Source organism: Giraffa tippelskirchi, chromosome 10 (genome assembly GCF_054371585.1).
Source record: "Giraffa tippelskirchi isolate mGirTip1 chromosome 10, T2T-mGirTip1v1.2.pri, whole genome shotgun sequence".
Taxonomy (NCBI): domain Eukaryota; kingdom Metazoa; phylum Chordata; class Mammalia; order Artiodactyla; family Giraffidae; genus Giraffa; species Giraffa tippelskirchi.
The window spans coordinates 19,064,070-19,083,502 of record NC_137284.1 but is presented as its reverse complement, the minus strand read 5'-3'; the positions used below and the strand labels follow the sequence as shown (position 1 = coordinate 19,083,502).

The 19,433-nt window shown below is 46.7% G+C and overlaps 1 long non-coding RNA gene across 1 annotated transcript; it reads left to right on the top strand.

The window, feature by feature from the left end:
* The first annotated feature begins 110 nt into the window (after positions 1 to 110).
* On the top strand, positions 111 to 15,616 carry LOC145523867 (uncharacterized). The gene is made up of 4 exons (XR_014066931.1): positions 111 to 1,751; positions 10,127 to 10,245; positions 13,107 to 13,808; positions 14,211 to 15,616. It is a non-coding gene; the product is annotated as an uncharacterized LOC145523867 (long non-coding RNA).
* Positions 15,617 to 19,433: the final 3,817 nt, after the last annotated feature.

Here is a 19,433-nt window from a genome sequence, read left to right as displayed (position 1 = left end):
TGTATGCCAGACACCTTGTTTATAATTTTCTTGGAAGAATACATGTACACACCTGAAAAGTTTAGTAAATAAGAGAGTGATTGAATAACCAGGCAACTGAGACGTAGACAGTGAGCTTTCCACAGTCAAATGAAGGAGACAGCACTGGGGCCTCGCGTGGTCCTTAGAGGAAATGGATGTGAACTGCTCGTGGAGGATGGGCAGGGATGGGAAGGCAGAAGGCACACCAGCTGGACCCAGTGAGGAAGCCAGGCTCCAGGCCTCAGTGAGTAACCAGGAATTTGACCTTGGGAAGAGTCACTCCCTAGGGCCTCAGTTCTTTGCTGTAAGTTGCAGATAATGACACATCACAGGGTGGTCATGAACTTCAAACGGACATGGATACAGAACTGCTCTGACGTCAAGTGCAAAACACACGCTAGATACTGCGTGAGAAAAGCACTCCCGGGGCGGACATCCTAACACGAATTCTGGGTACCACTTTGAGTTCCATTCCAGCTCACCTGGACAGGTAGGCCCAGCTCTGTCTAGGCAGCATTTAGGGTGACATGCCGCAGGCTAGGGCAAGGAGCAGCGCCCGTGTACCTAGTGGGAGAAGCCGGACAAGATGTGGTAAGACCATGGCTGATCCTGCAGGTTCCCCGATAGTACACAGGGGAGTACAGTGAGACCTGGGGATGGGAAGGAGGAAGACACAGGAGGCTGTTGACGTTTCTCCTGTCTGTTGTGCTGCCAAATGGAAAACGGCATCTTCCTTCTATTCTAGCTACACTCAGTCGCACCATAAAGGGTGATGGAAAAGATATCATGTGGGCTTCCCTGCTGGTTCAGTGGTTAAGGATCCGCCTAGCAACGCAAGGGACACCGGTTCAATCCCTGGTCTGGGAAGATTCCACATGTCCTGGAACAACTAAGCCTGTGCATCCAAACTACTGAGCTTCTGCTCTAGAGCCCATGTGCTACAACTACTGAGCCTTTGTGCTGCAACTATTGAAGCCGACGTGCTCTAGAGCCTGTGCTTCAAAACTAGAGAAGCCACTGCAATGAGAAGCCCATGCACTGCCACTGGAGAGTAGCTGCACTCAGCACAACTAGAGGAAGCCTGTTCCCAGCAAGACCCACCACAGCCCCTCCCAAAATAAAAATTTTAAAATTAATTTTTTTAAAAAAGATACCATGCAAATACCAATATGCAGATTCGGGGGGGAGGGGAGGTCCCCCAATTTCTCCCTAGACAGAACCACCTTGGGACCATGGCTGAGTCTTCTACTTGCCTATTGTTCTCTGCACATCAGGTTCACGGTGGCACTCCTCTCAGCCTCAGTCAGAGCATGGCCACAATCCTCAGTTCTAGAGTTTAGTGTCCTTGAATCTCCCTTCTCCAGGGCTCTGGTTCCAAGGGAAGCCTGGAAGTGTTAATTACTACTTTGAGAATCTCTTTGACTTGGAGAGACTCTGCATTCAGTTTCATTAGGCTGACGAGTGAGGGCTCACGGTTAGGATACCTGCGTGGAGGATGCGAGGGCGGGGGGGGATACAGGGATACTCACTGTATCACTGTGCTCTTGTGTGTTTCCTAAGTTGCTTCATGTCCAGCTCTTTGTGACTATGTACTGTAGCCCACCAGGCTCCTTTGTCCACGGAATTCTCCAGGGAAGAACACTGGAGTGGGTTGCCATTTCCTCCTCCAGGGGATCGTCCTGACCCAGGGATCAAACCCTCATCTCCAGCATTGTCTCCTGCATTAGAAGGTGGGTTCTTCTTCTTCTTCTTTTTTTTTTTTTTAACCATGGAGCCTTGTAGAAGCTACAGAAAGATGAGTTTTCTCCTTAGCACCCAGGACTTCTTCCATTTCGCCAACAAAATGGATCAATCCCAAGAAGATGGATCAAGGATACTTAAAGTGAAAAGAACTTTAAGTAAATATTTTGTCCTTTTCCCCTATCTCTATGCATCTGCCTCTAAAATACCAAACATGAAGCCAGGCTTGGTCTCTTTGGGAAGACCTCCAAGAAGGAGAGTTTCCTATTGTTAACTCAAAGATGAAAGTGGGCACGTGTAATCTAGGAAGCTCCCTAGCTTCAGATGAATGCCCTCCCTCACTTCTCACCGCACCTTAGAAAGTAATGGCCTGGAAAGACCACATCTGTCTGAAGGGGGCATTGAGCTTGGACCACATCACTCCAGACCTCTCCAACTGTAGCCACATAGCCTGAACTATGGGAGGTCTGAGCCCCTAAGAATACAGATGCTTGGACTTAATGGAAACTTGTGTACCTAAACCTCTACACCCTTTCCCTTCCACACTGCCTCATTGCTTTTCAGTTTTATTTTAAACCGTGAATATTTTAAGGATTTGCTTCTCTAAAGCCTTGTCTCCACTCCCTAAATTATATTAGTCACCTGTTAGATGCTGAAGTTGAATTTGGCCACATGATGGGAAGAGCCACCTCACTGGAAAAGACCCTGATGCTGGGAAAGATTGAGGGCAGGAGGAGAAGGAGGAAACAAAGGATGAGATGGTTGGATGGCATCACTGACTCAATGGACATGAGTTTGAGCAAACTCCAGGAGATAGTGAAGGACGAGGAAGCCTGGTGTGCTGCTGTCCATGGGGTCAGCATGGAGTGACTGAACAACAACAACCTATTAGGTAATAGGCCAGGAGTCTGCAGAGGGCCCTCATTCACCCCAGAGGTAACTTCTTGGGCTTTCCTGGCTTTAAAAAAACAGCTCAACCTGCCAGATATTAATCAGGATGGAAGAACATGTTGAGAGACATCTCTAGCTCACTGGCTGGCCAAGGCTGAATTAAACACAGGTCTCACCCACAGTGGATGGGTGATGGTGGAGCAAGTCTGTCTTCTGTGTTGGGGGAGTGTGATCTGGCAGCTCTGCCAAAGATTTGTGAAAAGGAGAGAGAAGGGGGCAGGGTTGGGTTAGGGGGAAGGGGTAAGAAAGGGGATTAGTCACTGGAGTCAGGATAATTATTCCTGATGTCAGAGCCTCATCCAGGAGAGGTTTCACTGTGCCTGTTTTTATCCAGAAGACAGTATAAGTGGGATCTCTTGAAATTAGGTCACAGCTTGCAAAGGCAGGGGCTTGCCAAGGTGCTAACTGCCTGAATTCTCGGTGGGTTCGCACAGCTCTCTGCTCTGACAAATGCCTTCTTTGTTTCTCTGAAAAGTCTGACTTGCTGAAGCAATCACACCTGCCTCTTTTCTCTTTCACCCTCTCTCTCCCCTCCGCAAACAACTGAATCTGGAAGGTTAAAAACCACTTCACTTGTCAACTCAAAAGCTCTCCCTCCTGCCATCATCTTATTTCCCTCCTCATCCAGGGAAGGGAGCTACTGTGCTCTCACTCTGGAGACTGGGAGCCACTTTGAGCAGAGAGAAGAAGTACAATTTTCACGGCACACACTTGTCATCTCCAGAGCCAGGGTGCCAGGCTGCAGGAAAGCTGTGTGAAGGCCATGTCCCAGCTGCCTCAGAGGGCAGAGAATGAAGGGGAAAGTCCTGGTGGCCTTATTTCCTCTCTGGGCGCAGGTCCCCGGGTGGTGATAACAGCATGGAAATCCCACCCACCCCCTAAGATGGGGCGAACCATAGTAGCAGGAACAGCAAACACTAGCTCTTGCCTGGCTTTTGAGGCCAAAACTAACTTTCTCTTGTTCTTTTTGTTCCTAACACTTTGTCACTGACGAAGGTGTTGTCACAACAGGTGACTCTAAAAGGTGGGTGGGGCCCAGGGAGATGTGAGAGGAGGTGTTGGAAGCTAATTGGAATTCCCCAGGAGTGGATGGAGACGAGAACCTGAGCTGGTAAGTCCTGCACAGGGCACCCTGGAGTCTAAGCTGTCAATTATCTGTGCTTGGCCAAGGAGTCAAAAACCGCAGCCCTCTCTGGAGCCAGAAATAGCAGGTGCTCTTGGGAGCAATGTTTGGTGAGAGAGGTCGGGAGGGCAGCTATTGGAGAGATGCTTGTTGCTTCTGCTTTTCCTATCTGGGAGGCCTTTGGGCTGGTTTCTCACTGTCGTCTTTATGCTTCTTCATGTGCAGGATGGATTTTCTTCCTTAGAAGGAAGGTTTATATCAGGCAGTGCATTGAAAAGCCTTGGCTCTCAACAAGCCTTCAACAACTGCTAGTCATTATGAGGACTGTTTTGTTATCTTTTGGGAAGGAAATAGAATAAAAGGAGCTATCATTAGGAGTCTAGAAAACTTGGAATAATGGCTTCCAGTATTTTTTTTAAAGTAGTAGATTTCTTTTCAGATGAGGTTTTATGTGGAATCTCCACACAGAAAATTGGTATCGGTAAGGTATCATGTGGTGGGTGCCAAGTGGTGGTTGGGTCCTGGGTCCTGCCTACTCAGCCTCCTCATTGCACAAGCAGTTTGGACTTTCTTGGTATCCAAGGCTCTGAGGGGCCCCGTTAGAAAACTGCTGGCTTAGAATATGAGAGAAGATTTGGTTGTGTCCATAAAAGTAGAGTCCGCCCTCATATCCTGCTAGTGAACATGCTTCAGTGAACCAAGCAAACCAACCCAGAGAGAAGCGATCGGGAGAAGCCTCCAGGGAGGACAGGACACAGATTTGCCAGATGAGAGCTGGTGGAACCAGTGCCTAAGGATGTGTTCTTTGGAAGAGAAAGGCCAGAGTCTTTCTCCTTTTCTCACCCAGAGTGGGCACAGGAACTGTGGAAACCCAGGGCCTGCAGAAGGGTAGAGATGAGGTGGAATAAGGGGAGAGAGATAGTAAGACAGGGACTGTCTGTCTCCTCCCCGGAGAGAGCTCTGCGTGGGCTCTGGGAGGGAGTGGGAACCAGTTGGGATTTCTGCAGATGGGGTCAGGTGGACCCGTGCAGTCTGACTGTATGGATGCAGAACCATGAGTTTAGTCGTGGTGATACATCCGTAATTCTATTGCTCCTTTCCCTTTTTCTTCCTCTTAGTTTCCAGTAAAATTCCATACTGGCTTTACCTCTATCTATTGGAAAAAGACAAGACAGAATTTGACTAGATCAAGGCCAGCAAAGTTGGCAGAGTACAAGTAATGATCAACTGACAAAGCTTTCCGCACTGGATGCCCATGAATTTAACAGAAGATCTGCAGCGCCAAAGCCCGAGGATCACTCGGCTCCTCTGTGGCTCAGTCACAGCTCTCCCACTCCCGGAAGCATCTAGCTGACCCCTTATCCCCATGGGATCCTTCTCAGAGAAGTTTTTCTAAGACTGTCAGCTTCATACCCTAACACTGCCTTGTCTGTCATGGTAACGGAGGGAATGAGAAGGCTCTATCTTACAAGAAAGAGGGAACTTTCTATGGTCTTGAATATTGTGGAGGCCTGCCTCACTTTTGCACATCAGTAGGGCTTCCCTGGTGGCTCAGATGGTAAAGAATCTGCCTACAACGCGGAGACTTGGGTTTGATCCCTGGGTGGGAAAGATACCCTGGAGTAGGAAATGGCAACCTATTCCAGTATTCTTGCCTAGAGAATCCCATGGACAGAAGAGCCTGGCGGGCTACAGTTTATGGGATCGCAAATAGTTGGACACGATTGAGTGACTAACACATGTATATGCTTCAAGGAGACTTTCATGTCTTTTTACACATTTCAGGACTTGGTACCTTTAATTATCCAGGGAAACTCATAACCCCAACTTCCTTAGCTACTCCTATAGAAAAAAGCACAGAGGCCACTTTAGTCCTGCACAGGCTTTCTGATCTAATTTCTCATCTCAGGGCTGGAGGTGACTGAGGGATGTATCTGGCTATTTTCATGATCCACTGGCGTCTCAGTAATGAATGTTCACCACCATGGTGCCCTCATTTAGCCTCATAACCTCAATAAGGTAATATTTGATTTGTGTTAAGTATCTGATTAAACAACATAAAGTATTTAACCTATTGATCTTTCATACTTTGCCAGCTCTACATTCCTGGATAGACTTTAATTACCGAGTTGGAGAGCTTTCCCGAATGGGATTTGCATCTTGTTAAGACCTTTCCCCTGTCTTTAGGGCTCCATGTCAACAGCTTTCTCTTCTTGGTGCCTCTGCACCTTGTTTCATGTCCTGTTTCTCCACTATACCCTGCTTGATTCTGCCTTAAGACTGATAATACTTGCAGTAGAGTCCTTTATGTGACTATGCATTCTACTGCTTATTTTAGAAAGCTGATGATCAAATCGGAGAAGGCAATGGCACCCCACTCCAGTACTCTTGCCTGGAAAGTCCCATGGATGGAGGAGCCTGGTAGGCTGCAGTCCGTGGGGTCGCTAAGAGTCGGACACGACTGAGCGACTTCACTTTCACTTTTCCCTTTCATGCACTGGAGAAGGAAATGGCAACCCACTCCAGTATTCTTGCCTGGAGAATCCCAGGGACGGCGGAGCCTGGTGGGCTGCCGTCTATGGGGTCGCACAGAGTCGGACACGACTGAAGTGAAAACAACTGGACCTATTACTTTGTCTGCCTTGATCTTTGAAACATGAGAAACTGTCCAGCGTGACAACTGCAGTTTAGGTGGTGGGTCACAGCTGTTGAACTGACCTAACCCTTATATTTCACAGGGAGGCTAGGCCAGTGGGCATCGATCAGGAAGATCACAGAAAACCATTTCAACTGGCCAATTAGCTTGCTAATTGGTCTAGTACTAACCATCTCTTACAAAGCTACAGAAAATCATACTTTTTCCCCTCTTGCCTCCAAGGATATAGTTATGAATGCTAATGATAATTAGCTGATTTACATGCTGTCTTTCCTTCAAGAATCTCAAACATGCTGGGTTTGTTTGTTTGTTTGTTTTTATTGTATTTTAAATTTGGCTCTACAAAGAGATAGCTTCTCCATGGGTCCTCCCAAAATGAGAGTAACACCTCTTAGGATTAAGTGAATTCAATGAGGAAATTCATGTGGAACATTAACAATAATGCTGGCTAACTCATAAGTACCCAATAAACAGTAGCTATTATTACTGCATCATTTAAGAAGGCTCTATGGCTTATGGGTTGACTGTGCATTTCAGGACATGGATATGCTAGGAAGAAGATTCACTGACCCAAGTGTCTGGACACTTTTTCCGGCTCACTGGTTTGTCCCGCCCCACATCAATGGTCCCTACCGGTTCATTGTTAAGTCAAGTTTGGACCAAAACATAATGGTTTGTGAAGGAAAAGAGCCTGAAAAGCCTGATATTCATCTTCACTCAAGCTATTGCCCAGTGTCAGATCAGAAGCTGAGTCAGAATGATTCTGTAAGCAGAGATTCTCCAGGGGGAGTCTCTCCAAGGATGATGTGCTTGACAACAATGCAAATTGAAGGACCCACCCCAGGCATCTGAACTAGAATTTTTGTGAGTAAAGCTCACACACATGCAATTAAAACAAGTTCCTTGGGTGAGTGTTATGTTCAATAAGGTTTAAAAACCACTCCCCACCATGTGGTTCCTTTCAAGTCAACCCTTAAGAACTTGTAATCAATTTCCAAGAAAGGCCGGGGCAGTTAGATGCTTGTTCTGCAGGAACATCTGATAGACTCCTCTTCCCAGGTGGCATTTCGGTGCTGAAGGGGGCAAACAAAATTCAGTATGGCCACCAAGCAGGGGTAACTGCATCCTGTAGAGAGAGTGGCTGTGAATAGCTCCCAACAGCCCTAGCATCTGGGGCTGGTAGTGTGTACCAGCCCTGCCAACAAGGTCATGCAGGGCACAGCAGACACCCATGTGGGAAGAACAAGCCCGGTGGTACCCACAAAGCTACTGAGACAGAGGTCCATGGTCCCCTTTGTCACCTCTGTAGATTACTTAGGGAGCATCTGTTACTCCAGTCTGTTACTCAAGTTAGAGCGAGAGGCTTACTTCCACTTTCAAATGATGTTACCTCAGAGAATGCAAACTCTGCTACATATAAAGCGCAGACAATCCACAGAAAATGTGATGCTGCAGGGAACACACTCATGCATACACACTTACATGCACGGGATCATAGCGTTTGTTCCAAAGCCGATAAAAGTGATTTTCAGACGATCTGCTATTTTGGATTATCTGCACTACTGCTCGCCTCCATTAGCATGGCTAATTGAGAAACTGACTGTGTGTCTTGGACCATTTCCAAGAAGGGAACCCATTGTCTGGATGATAAGAGCTCCTGAGAGACCCACGTAAATGGCTGGAAACGTCAGGTTGATGCCCATTGGAGGAAGAGCAAACTTTTAAAGATGACCTGCCTATTACCAGGCCAGAGAAAGCAATCTTGTTTGGCATGTCACATTGATTGCCAAGGCAGTAAAGCATAAAACTGTTCCACAGTTAGAACATGCACTGACTCTGAGAAAGATGAGGCTTTGTTGGTAAAGGATGAAGCCATTCCAAGAACCAATAAAAAGATACAACATGGTTTTCCTTGGGCTATATATTAACACCATCCAGAAAGCTACACGGGATGGAGGTTTGGCAAATGACTCTGCCTTGCTCTGGGTTTTGGGTAGCAAGGTTGAGACAGAGGCCAGTGGGAAAATCATTTGAGACCAGATGAAAGACTTGGAAGGAATCAGACTCTATAGAAACCACCAATGTTTATGTGTCACAGCCACAACTCTTCTGTCATTTAACATCTTGGTGAAACACCCCCAACAGATCTCAAAACCAAAACATCCTAAGAAAAAAGAAAAAGAAAAAGAAAAAAAAGACAGCACAGAGTTGTAACTGCCTTCTGGGTAACTCACTGTGTCTTGGATGGTGTCATTTTTCTTATGACATAAGCTCCCAAATGGCACATACACTGTCTCTTAGAATAAATAGTGACCAGCAGTGGGTCATGCCTCGTGTGGGTCTCTGATAAGCATTGTTTGGTCATATGCTGTTTATCACAGAACAGATACAATTGTCACATGAGCATATGAGAGGGGTCCCCTACAAGTCTGTATTCTGTCCCATAATAATGAGGAATGAATTACCTGGTCTGAAAGGTAATTGAAGGAGGAGGTACATTACTCAGGTGGGTCAGAGAGCCTATGTCTGGGGTTAATCTGTATTCACGGGGTCTTTGCAATGAGTCCCCTGTCAGCCAGAGGGTCTGCTGACTCTATTTCTACCAGGTCAGCCCCGACCTCAGCCTTTAAGAGAACCAAAGGACATGAGCTGTGAAGATTATAGGGTTCTGAGGGCAGCTGTCTGTGGCTTTGGGGATGCGGCTAGAGAGTGGTTTTCTCTGCTGGCGGCCCATTAAGATCATCTGGGGGAGTATAAACAGACAGACACCCAGGCTCCACATCCAAAGATTCTGATTTAATTGGTCCAAGGTGGGCCCCCAATGGGAGTAATTTTTAAAAGTACCTTGGAGATTCTGTGTGCATCTAGGGTTGAGAAAGAAAACCTGAGCAAAAGTCTCTGCTGTGATATGCAAGAAAACAGGAGGCCCTGGTTCAATTCACAGAGCTGAGGACCAAATCCAGCTTTTGAAAGAGGATTTTTCATCCTTAGGATGCCGGGAAATAAATGGCAACTGGGGGGAGGGAGGTGTGGATAGGCAGAAGAAAGAGAGAAACAAAGAGAGAGCCAAAAGCGTATTGAGAGGAGAGAAATAAGACTGATTTTCCCCCGAGTAGCTTTTTTTCCTTTTTTGCATTCAGGATCTGAAAGGTGTAAGCTGTGTTTACTCTTACCACCCCTCCCCCCACCAAAGTGCTATCATGGAGGAAAATTTAGTATTTCTATCAGTGATCACAGAGGAATCACAAAACTGGTGAACAGTTGCATTAGGGACTAATAAAGGGGAAAATGCAACCCTATGACCAAGAGCCCATAACCATAACAACTTCCAGAGACTTTGCGGAATCCGCCCACTGACCATCAGAGACACCAGAAAAGGGGGCAGGCCCCATGCAGAACGTGGTGATGCTGGAAATGGCAGAGCAGAGCAAAGGACTTATTAAGGGAGGAACTTATGAGGAGAGAAAAAGAAAAGGTCCAGTCTATCTCCTCTGCTTCAAATGGCTTCTCAACCGTCAGGCTCTCTTTGCCTGTCTGGAGCGTAGCATTTTACTTTTACTTAGGTCCTTTTTTCTTCTTCTTCTTCTTCTTCTTCTTCTTTTTTCTTCGTTTCCTCTCTCCTCTTACTCATGCAGAATAGGAGTCAGGAATCCACTCTCCCTGTTCACTGGCTTCTCCTTGGCAGAGATGCTCTTGATCAGGTGTCAGGCGCTGCTCAGGCATGGACCAGGAAGAAGCACCGGGAAGAGTACACGTGAGTCCCCACCATCTCCCTGCACCCGCCTGCCCGTGCCTGGAATGGATGAGGATCTGGAATGTGGCCTGTGAGCGGAGGTGGGAGGGGGCCGTGGAGGAAGTTTCCACATCCTGTCTGGCTTTAACAAGACAAAGCCATTGACTGCTTCTCTCCCTACAACTCCTGGATCTCCCTAGGGAGGTGCCGCTTTCTACTGCACAGGGATAGATGGAGCTGCCTGTCATAATTAAAACATCTCCCGGGCGTGTATACTTCTGTGTTTCTTGGGAAGCTGTACAAATAGCTGGTACCCAGGGAAGTGAGGAGTGGTACTCCACGGCTGCCCAGAAAGATAGAGGCACCTAGCCCTTTGAATTTCTACTTCTGAACCTATCCATCTCTGTGGCCAATTTCAGATTCTATCTGAGCAGGTGAAGGAGGTTGAGAGAACCTGGACGATCCTTTTGGAGTTCCCTGGCAAATCCTAATCTCTGAGCCTGTTCTGATGATAAGCATGGCAGAGCCACTGCAATCCTGTATAAGATTCGAGGGTTGAACTGGCAGAAGAAAGCACGAGGGTCACTGGTCTGGAGCCCGGTGGGAACTTGATGAATGTGTGTGTGTGTGTGTGTGATCCTGTGGCCCTGGCACAAGGGAAATTAACCAGACTCTGTCTAGTGTGGGAATTCTGCTTGGCAACCTAATCAAGGCTTAGTTTTTCATTAAAATTTCCATTAATACTGGAGCTGTTTAGAGCAAGTTGAGTGGATATATCCCTAATGCACCCTCTATTACCAAGCTGAGGATCAGAAGGAGAATGTGTACTTTTGCTGGGGCCATGGGCATTTTTCCCAACATTATTATCTTCATCCCCAGCACCCCTTAAACATAGCAGGCGAGGTACAAAGAGGATCACACAGAACCTACCCTTGTCCGATGTGACAGACAGGGAATGAATAAAAGAGGAAGCACACAAAGGTGGAGAGGGAAGTACCGTGAAACCTCACGGGATGGACTTTGCCTTTCATCATTGAGAAGAGCATCTTCCCAGCCCCACCCCACCGCCTGGAATACATGAGACAAGACTGACTGGAGCAGCCTCAGAGGGAGGGAAGGCAGCAGGTCTTCTGTTGGGGCTGGGGATGCTGAAAGGGATGAAGGAATTCAGGCCTCACCCTCTTGGGGGTCATCTCTACACCAGAGTACCACCATCTCTACTAGCTCTACTGCCCCCAAGGCCAGTTAGTTCTTGGAGATGCCCATTGTTGTTCCCTAGGTTGTGAGCTATCTTGGGGCTGGCAGACATTTGGTCCTGTCCAAAACATCCATACGACATTTGGTCCATAAGGCATTCGGCCCAAGCCAAAAGGCTCTTGATATTTGGAGGACCGTTTGGTTCACTCCAAAAGGCCCTTGATCTCTGGATCCTGTGCAAAACCATTTGGCATTGAACACATATGTTCATGACTATTTTAGATACGACCAAATCTCAAGGACCCTTTGGCGTGGACCACATATCTTATGGATGTTTTGGACAGGACCAAATGTTCTGCAGAGCATCTGGTTAGCAGACATTTGGGTGTTTTGGACAGGACCAAACAACTGGCAAGACATCAGGGGAATTGGTTGCCTTGTTTCAGTGCCTCGAAGGCTGGTTCAGTGACGCTTGGCTGAACCTCATCCCTTTCCATCCTTGGCTGCAGCCACAAGAAACTGCTTCCCGGTCCATGAACACTGTGTTCTTGACAGGAATGCCCTGGGGAGAACATTCACCCGCAGGTACTGGAGCTCATCCCTCAGCTCGGTGTCCAGCTTGAAGGTCCCCACCCTGTGCCCTCCAGGCAGAATGAACAGCGATCGTACCCTAGGTTTCCACAGCCTTCAATATGTTATTTATGATATTATGATTACTTGGGGGTGTGCCTCCTTTCCCCTTCACACTGGGAGCAGAGATCATATTTTGTTCAGCATATACCCACTGTGGGCTTCCCTGGTGGCTCAGCGGTAAAGAATCCGCCTGCCAATGCAGGAGACCCGGGTTTGATCCCTGGGTCGGGAAGATCCCCTGGAGAAAGAAACTGCAACCCACTCCAGCATTCTTGCCTGGAGAATCCCATGGAGAGAGGAGCCTGGTGGGCTACAGTCCAATGGGTTGCAAAAGAGTTGGATACAGCTCAGTGACTAAACACGAACACAGTGGCTCTTAGCCAGGTATACATTTCAGGAGATATTTTAATAGAAATACAAGCAGACTCTAATGGCAAAGCGTGTAGAGCTTGGAAACATGCTACATTTCCAAACATGCCTGCCTCCAGCTCTTACCACCTCTGTGACCTTGGGAAATTTTCTTAAATGCTATATGCTTCTATTTCTTCCCATTTGTAAAATGGGGCTCATAATGAAACCTGGGGTAGGGCTGCCATAAGGGTTACATGAAGCCATTAAAATAAAGAATTTAGAATATTTTCTATTTATGCTATGTAAGTATGGGCATATACATGCTATTGTTTTTGCTCTTATTACTGTACCCAAGTCCCTGGATTGGGACGATCTGGGCATTTTTATTTGGAAAGGGATGTCTTGCCTGGAAAATCCCATGGATGGAGGAGCCTGGTAGGCTGCAGTCCATGGGGTCGCTAAGAGTCGGACACGACTGAGAGACTTCACTTTCACTTTTCCCTTTCATGCACTGGAGAAGGAAATGGCAACCCACTCCAGTGTTCTTGCCTGGAGAATCCCAGGGAGGGTGGAGCCTGGTGGGCTGCTGTCTATGGGGTCGCACAGAGTCGGACACGACTGAAGCGACTTAGCAGCAGCAGCAGCTCAAAAGATGCTGATTGACACTTTTGGCTCAGAACCATTTGTCTTCTTTATTACAGAAGTTGAAGAAACATTAATCAACAGTAGAGAAGTGCAGTGGGATCTTGGTTAATTAGGAAGAGCATGGATTGCGGGAATCCTATCCTGTCTGGCAAATAATTTCAAGTCATCTTGCCATCTTCCTTCTCACTGCATCTACAATGGATGGTGGCCTTGGGTTCCAGCTCCTGCCTGGGTACCAGCTCCTCTTCCTGCAGTGATAAGCCAGCAAGGAAGAGCTGGAGAGCAGGGGAGGGAAGAAGGAGCATGTGTGTGGAACCCACCCACGGCAAGTCAGCTCCTGAAGAATCAAGAGCAGCGTGCCCTGAGAGCTCTTTGGGGTGGCCGAGCCTTCCAAGGGTTTACCAAGATGGAACAAATCTAATGAGAAGAAAGTTATAGACAAGCTTATTGAACAATAACCCATTTCCTTCACTTAGGAACAACGGGGAAACATTTTTCTCACTTTCATGGCGCAAGGAAAACAATATCAGTGATTTGTGCTGCCTGGTTATCCAGTCTCTCTCCCAACATGGTTTATTTTCTTGCCCTGTGATATTAACATTTAGGGCTGAATGCAGCTCCCTTGTTCTCCCCGGTGGGGCTTTTGCTTTTCCCATTTTAATTTGGATCGACTGTGAGCTCTTCCATCAGAAAAATAAACAAGACCATGTTCTTGAGAAGCCAGCTGCTAAGTGGATCCATGAGCAATGCTGCTGTGGGTATGTGCATTTTGGGTCTGCAACGGGAAAACAAATGTGGAAAGACACACAGGGAGGAAGAGGTCCTGACCAACAGCCTCAGGGTCAGGGTTTCCCGAGTCTTACAAGGTTCAGATACCAAACATTGATCCTAGGAAATGTTGGAGTGACTAGGAACCTTGTTCAACATGGCATTTTTATTTGTCAGTAGCTCTGCATCTTTTTGTCCAATTCATTTCAGGAAAACCTATCACTCTGGGTTAAAAAAAAGTGAGGGGGGGGCGGAAGACTCCAGATGACTCCATGATATAGGACAAGGAAATAACTTTGAAAGCTGAGAGTTAAGGGGAAAAAAAACAATCAAAGAATGTGCCTCTAATGAATTCAATCACAGCGAAAGTCCATTTCTTTTCTCTTTTCCAGTTGCAAATATCATTCAGAAGTACTATATGCACAGGGTTGGATATTAAGTTGCTTGACAAATGTTTTGGTTCAAAACTGCTTGCCTAGAAGTGCTTCTGGAACAACAATAATGTGGCTTTGGAGAGAGCTGGGCTGTTTGCACATAGGTGTTGCTGACGTGTTTAATGGACTCTTGAAGAAGGGAATTGCCTGGAAAGCAGGATGTGAGGTGGAAGAAAGATGCGGGGAGACAAGAGAGAGAAACGCAGTCTCTTCGTAACCAGTTTTCCCTGGAGGGCCATGGCTATAATGACTTCGACTTTACTATGATGGACTCAACAAACAATGAAGCCCACGCTTCTGCTCCTGGAGAGAATCTTAATTCAAGTGGCCCAGCAGGATCGTCATCCTACCTGGATTCTAAGACTTCTCCTAGGGCCTCATTTGGGATAGTCACAACTGACATTTCTGAGCTGTGTGTGTGTGTGTGTGTGTGTGTGTGTGTGTGTGTGTGTGAGTCTCTGTGTGTGTGCATGCATGTGTGCCAAGTTACTTCAGTCATGACTGACTCTTTGCAATCCCATGGACTGTAGCCCACCAGGCTCCTCTGTCCGTGGCATTCTTCAGGCAAGAATGGAGTGGATTGTCATGCCTTCCTCCAGGGGATCTTCCTGACCTAGGGATTGAACCTGTGTCTTTTATGTCTCCTGCACTGGCAGGTGGGTTCTTTAGCACTAGCTCTACCTGGGAAGTCCCAGGGTCACTGCGCTCTTGCCCAAACTGAGGTTTTGCTAAATATCATTGATCCTGTTTGTTCCTGAAAATAGTGCCCCCCTACACACACCTGGACTTTGCAAAGAGTTGGACATAACTGAAGCGATTGGCATGGTACAGCAGTGACCCTGTGAGCACGTCACAGAAGACCTAAGGTTCTGAATCTGGCCGGTGTGGGAAGGCTGGTGTTTCTTGATCTTGGGATGAAGCGGTTAAAACCCTGGACTCTGGCATCCTGGAGTGAAACCCTGCAGTTTCTTTTCTGCAGGGTGTGGGACAGAACTGGTTGGTCACACTTGTTCGTGGTCATGGATTTTGGGAAATCGTGTCTCAGACCAACCTCAGCACCTCATGAAGGGCTGATACACACCAGGGGCAACAGGAAGATGCTGGACTTTCCTCTCTCCAGACTGCCTCCATTTCCCTGAAGTCTGATGGGTTGTCCAAGCTTGGGGGGCTTCCCATGGCAAATAGAGCTCCATCCACTGGACCTCAGGCAGCATGGTGGCCTTTCCTCCTGCCCTCCTTCATCAGTTCCTTCCTGACTCCCCCACTTAAAAAAAGAGCCCCTTCTTGGTTTTCATTATGGCTGAGAGTCGGCCAATAATGTGCCATTTGCTGTCTCAAATCTATAAAGAGCTGTTGTCAAGCCATTCTTTTTTTAAAAAATTTAATCCCCCCAAGTGGTTCACCTGGGCTTTTAAAAACTTTCAGGTTGATTTAAAAGCCCCACCCCAGAGTGTGCAGGGGAGAGTCTATTCCTATGGGTGCTTGGTTATTGTAGCGTTAACAAAGATGCCAGCCCTGCCCTTCTTTCCCATGGATGAGGGTGTGTGTACCGAGAGTCAGAATATTCTGGATGAAGGAGGAGTTTCCAGTGATGCCCTGAAGCTTTCTCCACCTGTTAGGATTTTCCATCCCTACTCCTGACATGAAGTTCTGCAGTGTGGAGCTAACTAGAAAAATGCCTCCCCCAAACTCACCTGCTCTTGGTTCTTTGGCTTCCCCTGTACAGGCATGCATATCTTTCTTTTATTTGCTTTTGCAGGATTGCCTGTTTTTGACTACTCGGAGAAGCCTCTAGACCCATTGTATAGATGAAAAGAAAAATGGGGCCTCTGGCTTCAGGGTCCTAGTCCAGAGGCAAGCTTCCCTTGGTGGTTTTAAATGCTCACATAGTCTTTCTCCTTCTTGGGCACTACAGTCCATGGGGTCACAAAACAGTGGACATGACTTAGCAACTAAGCAACAACAATGAAAAGGCCCCATGTAACAGGCAACAGTGATCTTTCTAAAACAAATCAGCACTGACCGGGAGAACATTTTTGCAAATCACACATCAGATAAAGAACTTGAATCCAAAGCATACGAAAAACTCTTTAAAACTCAACAATAAGAAAACAAACAGCCTCATTAAAAACTGGGCAAAAGATTCCAACAGACACTCCACCAAAGAATATATGCAGATGGCAAGTAAGCGTATGAATAGATAACTCAATATCATCTGCCATTAGGGAAACACAGATTAAAAATACAATGAGATACTTCTGCATGCTTAATAGAATGGCTGAAATTGGAAAAGCTGACAAGACAATGCAAAGATGTGGAGTTACGGGAATGCCCATTCATCACTGGTGGAAAGACAAATGGTACTTTGGAGGGCAATTTGGGACTTTCTTATAAAGCTAAACATACTCTTACCATGTGATCAAGCAATTGTAGTTCTAGGATTTACCCAATTGATTTGAAAATGTATTTGCACACAAAAACATGTGAATGCTTATAGCAGGTTTATTCATAACCATCAAAAACTGGAAGCAACCAAGGTGTCCTCCAAGAGATGAACAGATAAACAAATTTGGGTATATCTGTGTAATGAAATAAGACTCATCAATAAAAAGAAATGAGGGAGACTTCTCTAGCATTCCAGTAGTTAAGACTTTGCTTCCCAATGCAGGGGTGAAGTTCAATCCCTCCTCGAGGAGTTAAGATCCCACATGCTTTGGGGCCAAACATAAAACAGAAGCAATATTGTAACAAATTCAGTGAAGACTTTAAAAATGGTCCACATCAAAAAAATCTCAAAAAGAAAAAAAATGAGGTATCAGTCTATCATATGGGTGAACCTTAGATATATATTGTTAAGGGAAAGAAGCCAGACTGAAAAAACTACATACAGTATGATTTCATTTATGTGACACTGGAAAGGGCAACATTATGGAGAGGGTAAACAGATTATTACTACAGGTTTGGGGAGAGGAGAGGGTTGACTAGATGAAGCATAGGGAATTCTAAGGCACAGAGCTAGGAGGATACACAGATAATAAACACAGCCCTAAGAGTACTGAGGGAATCTGCTATCTTGCCAGATAACTGGTGGAGTATTTCTTTTCTTGTACCTATAGCAATGAGTCCCTCCCTTATTTATCACCTAACTAAACTAACAAAGCAGCTGACTAACTAGGTAAGTCGTGAACTCACTCCTATTTGAATCACTGTCTTGTGTCCCAATTGCTTTGAGTTAACCCTGACGTTTCAAACTTGATATTTTAGTCCATTTTCAGTAACCTGCCCTTCAACAAATTATAGAAAGTAATATAGTAAACAGGCTTGAATTTCCTTCTTTTCCAGTCCTCCTTGCTCTCTGGGAAAGGTATTAAAGACAGAAATGGTCAGGACTTCCCTGGTGGTCTAGTGGTTAAGAATCCATCTTGCAATGCAGGGGATTCAGGTTCAACCCCTGGTTGGGGAACTAAGATCCCACACCCCACGGGGCAGCTATGCCCGTGTGCCACAACTAGAGAGTCTGTGCCCTGCAACGAAAGATCCTGAGTGCTGCAACTCAGGACCTGACACAAATATATATATATATATATATATATATATTTTTTTTTTTTTTTAGGAAATGGTCCCCAGGTGTGCTTCTGGGGCCGGGATGGGGCGATGCAGTCAAGGGCTTGAATAGCCAAAGGAGAAGCAGGTGCAGACAACGGCACTTGGCTGTATTCAGCTGACTTGGACAGCCACACCCACAAAGATGTACAGGAGGGTGGGTGACCCAGACAAATGAAGTTCAAGGAAACAAGGCCACATTTGGCTTGGAGGGGCAGAGAGAGGGAGCTTGGTCAGCCAGAGCGCTGTGCCGCGTGTGCAGAATCTGAGCGGTCCCATCTGTTATCTGGTCAGGACAGGCGGATTGCCGGCAGAGTTTGGGCTCAGGCAGGCGGCACCGAGAAGAAAATTTATGAATAGACCTTTAGCCCTGGTCAGTTTGTAGCCCAGCAGCTCTGAAAATTAGATCCAGATGGATTGTATTTTCATAGCTTCTCCTGACCAAAGCGTTTATGTTAATTCTGGGGACCCAGGGGGAAGGAGGAAATGTCTAAAGGCAAGGAATCTATAATTGCGTCTTAATACGTTTCCAAAATTCATCTGTGTTTTCACTCATCGCCACGGTCGGGGCTGGCACAGGGATTGGGCAGGGAAAGGCAAATCGGGGTTCAGGAGCTTACTCACTACACATGTGCCTTCTGTGAGATTCCTGGAGTGGGATGGTGAGGAGATTTTGGAATATTCTCCCAATCAAGAGATAGTTCTGTGTTGGGGTCTGTAAGATCTTCCTCCACTGGGAAATGTGTTCATCCTTGCTCTGCTCATAGAAGGATTTAAAGAAGTTCTAAACGTCAGGGTGCGATTCCCTCCCTCCACACTTAGGTCCCTTGTGAGTTAACTATGAAAGGATGAGGGATAACAGAGCATATACCAACGAGGTTCATCCATTTGGAGCCTTCTCAGGGCATGAAGCTACTTCTGGTCATGGTTCTGTGTGATCTTGGGCAAATGCCTTAATCCTTTCTGGGCCCCCGCATCATCACTCGTTGATGGAGAGGCTCAAATCGACAGGACTTCGAGGATCCTTTCAAACTCTAATCTTCAACTGTCTGGCTCTGCTGGAGAGTCACAGAAAGAAGGAAGGGCACTTCTTTTCTGAGCAATGTGTGGGGAATTCTGAAGCTTGGAAAGGACTTCAGAGACTATGCATTCTACTTTTTTTGGGAGATTGATCCCCAGGCTCCATCTCAAGGGGATGGGCTGTCATGGGTATACTAAGTCACCTCTATCCAAGATTTCACGGCCTTTGCAAGTTCCTCTTGAGCACCTACCACGTGTCAGGCCCCATGCTTGCAAGTCCTGACTCTGCAGTGAGACGTCTGGACAAAGCAGTGGTATTAAGGAAGGGCTTGGACAGGCTCAGGTGGAGGGTGCCTCGCAGGTTCCCAGGCCCCATCCTTACCCTTTTTCCTGATCCCACGCAAAAAACCATTTCCTAATACCGACAGCCACCCAAGCCCACGTACGGCTTGGGGACCCACAAAAGGAAAACAGCCTTTTCCTTTCTCTTCCAAATTTCACAGCAAGAATATTTGAAGGGGTTGGTGGGAAAAGACAGCAGGACCTTTGCAGGGGGGC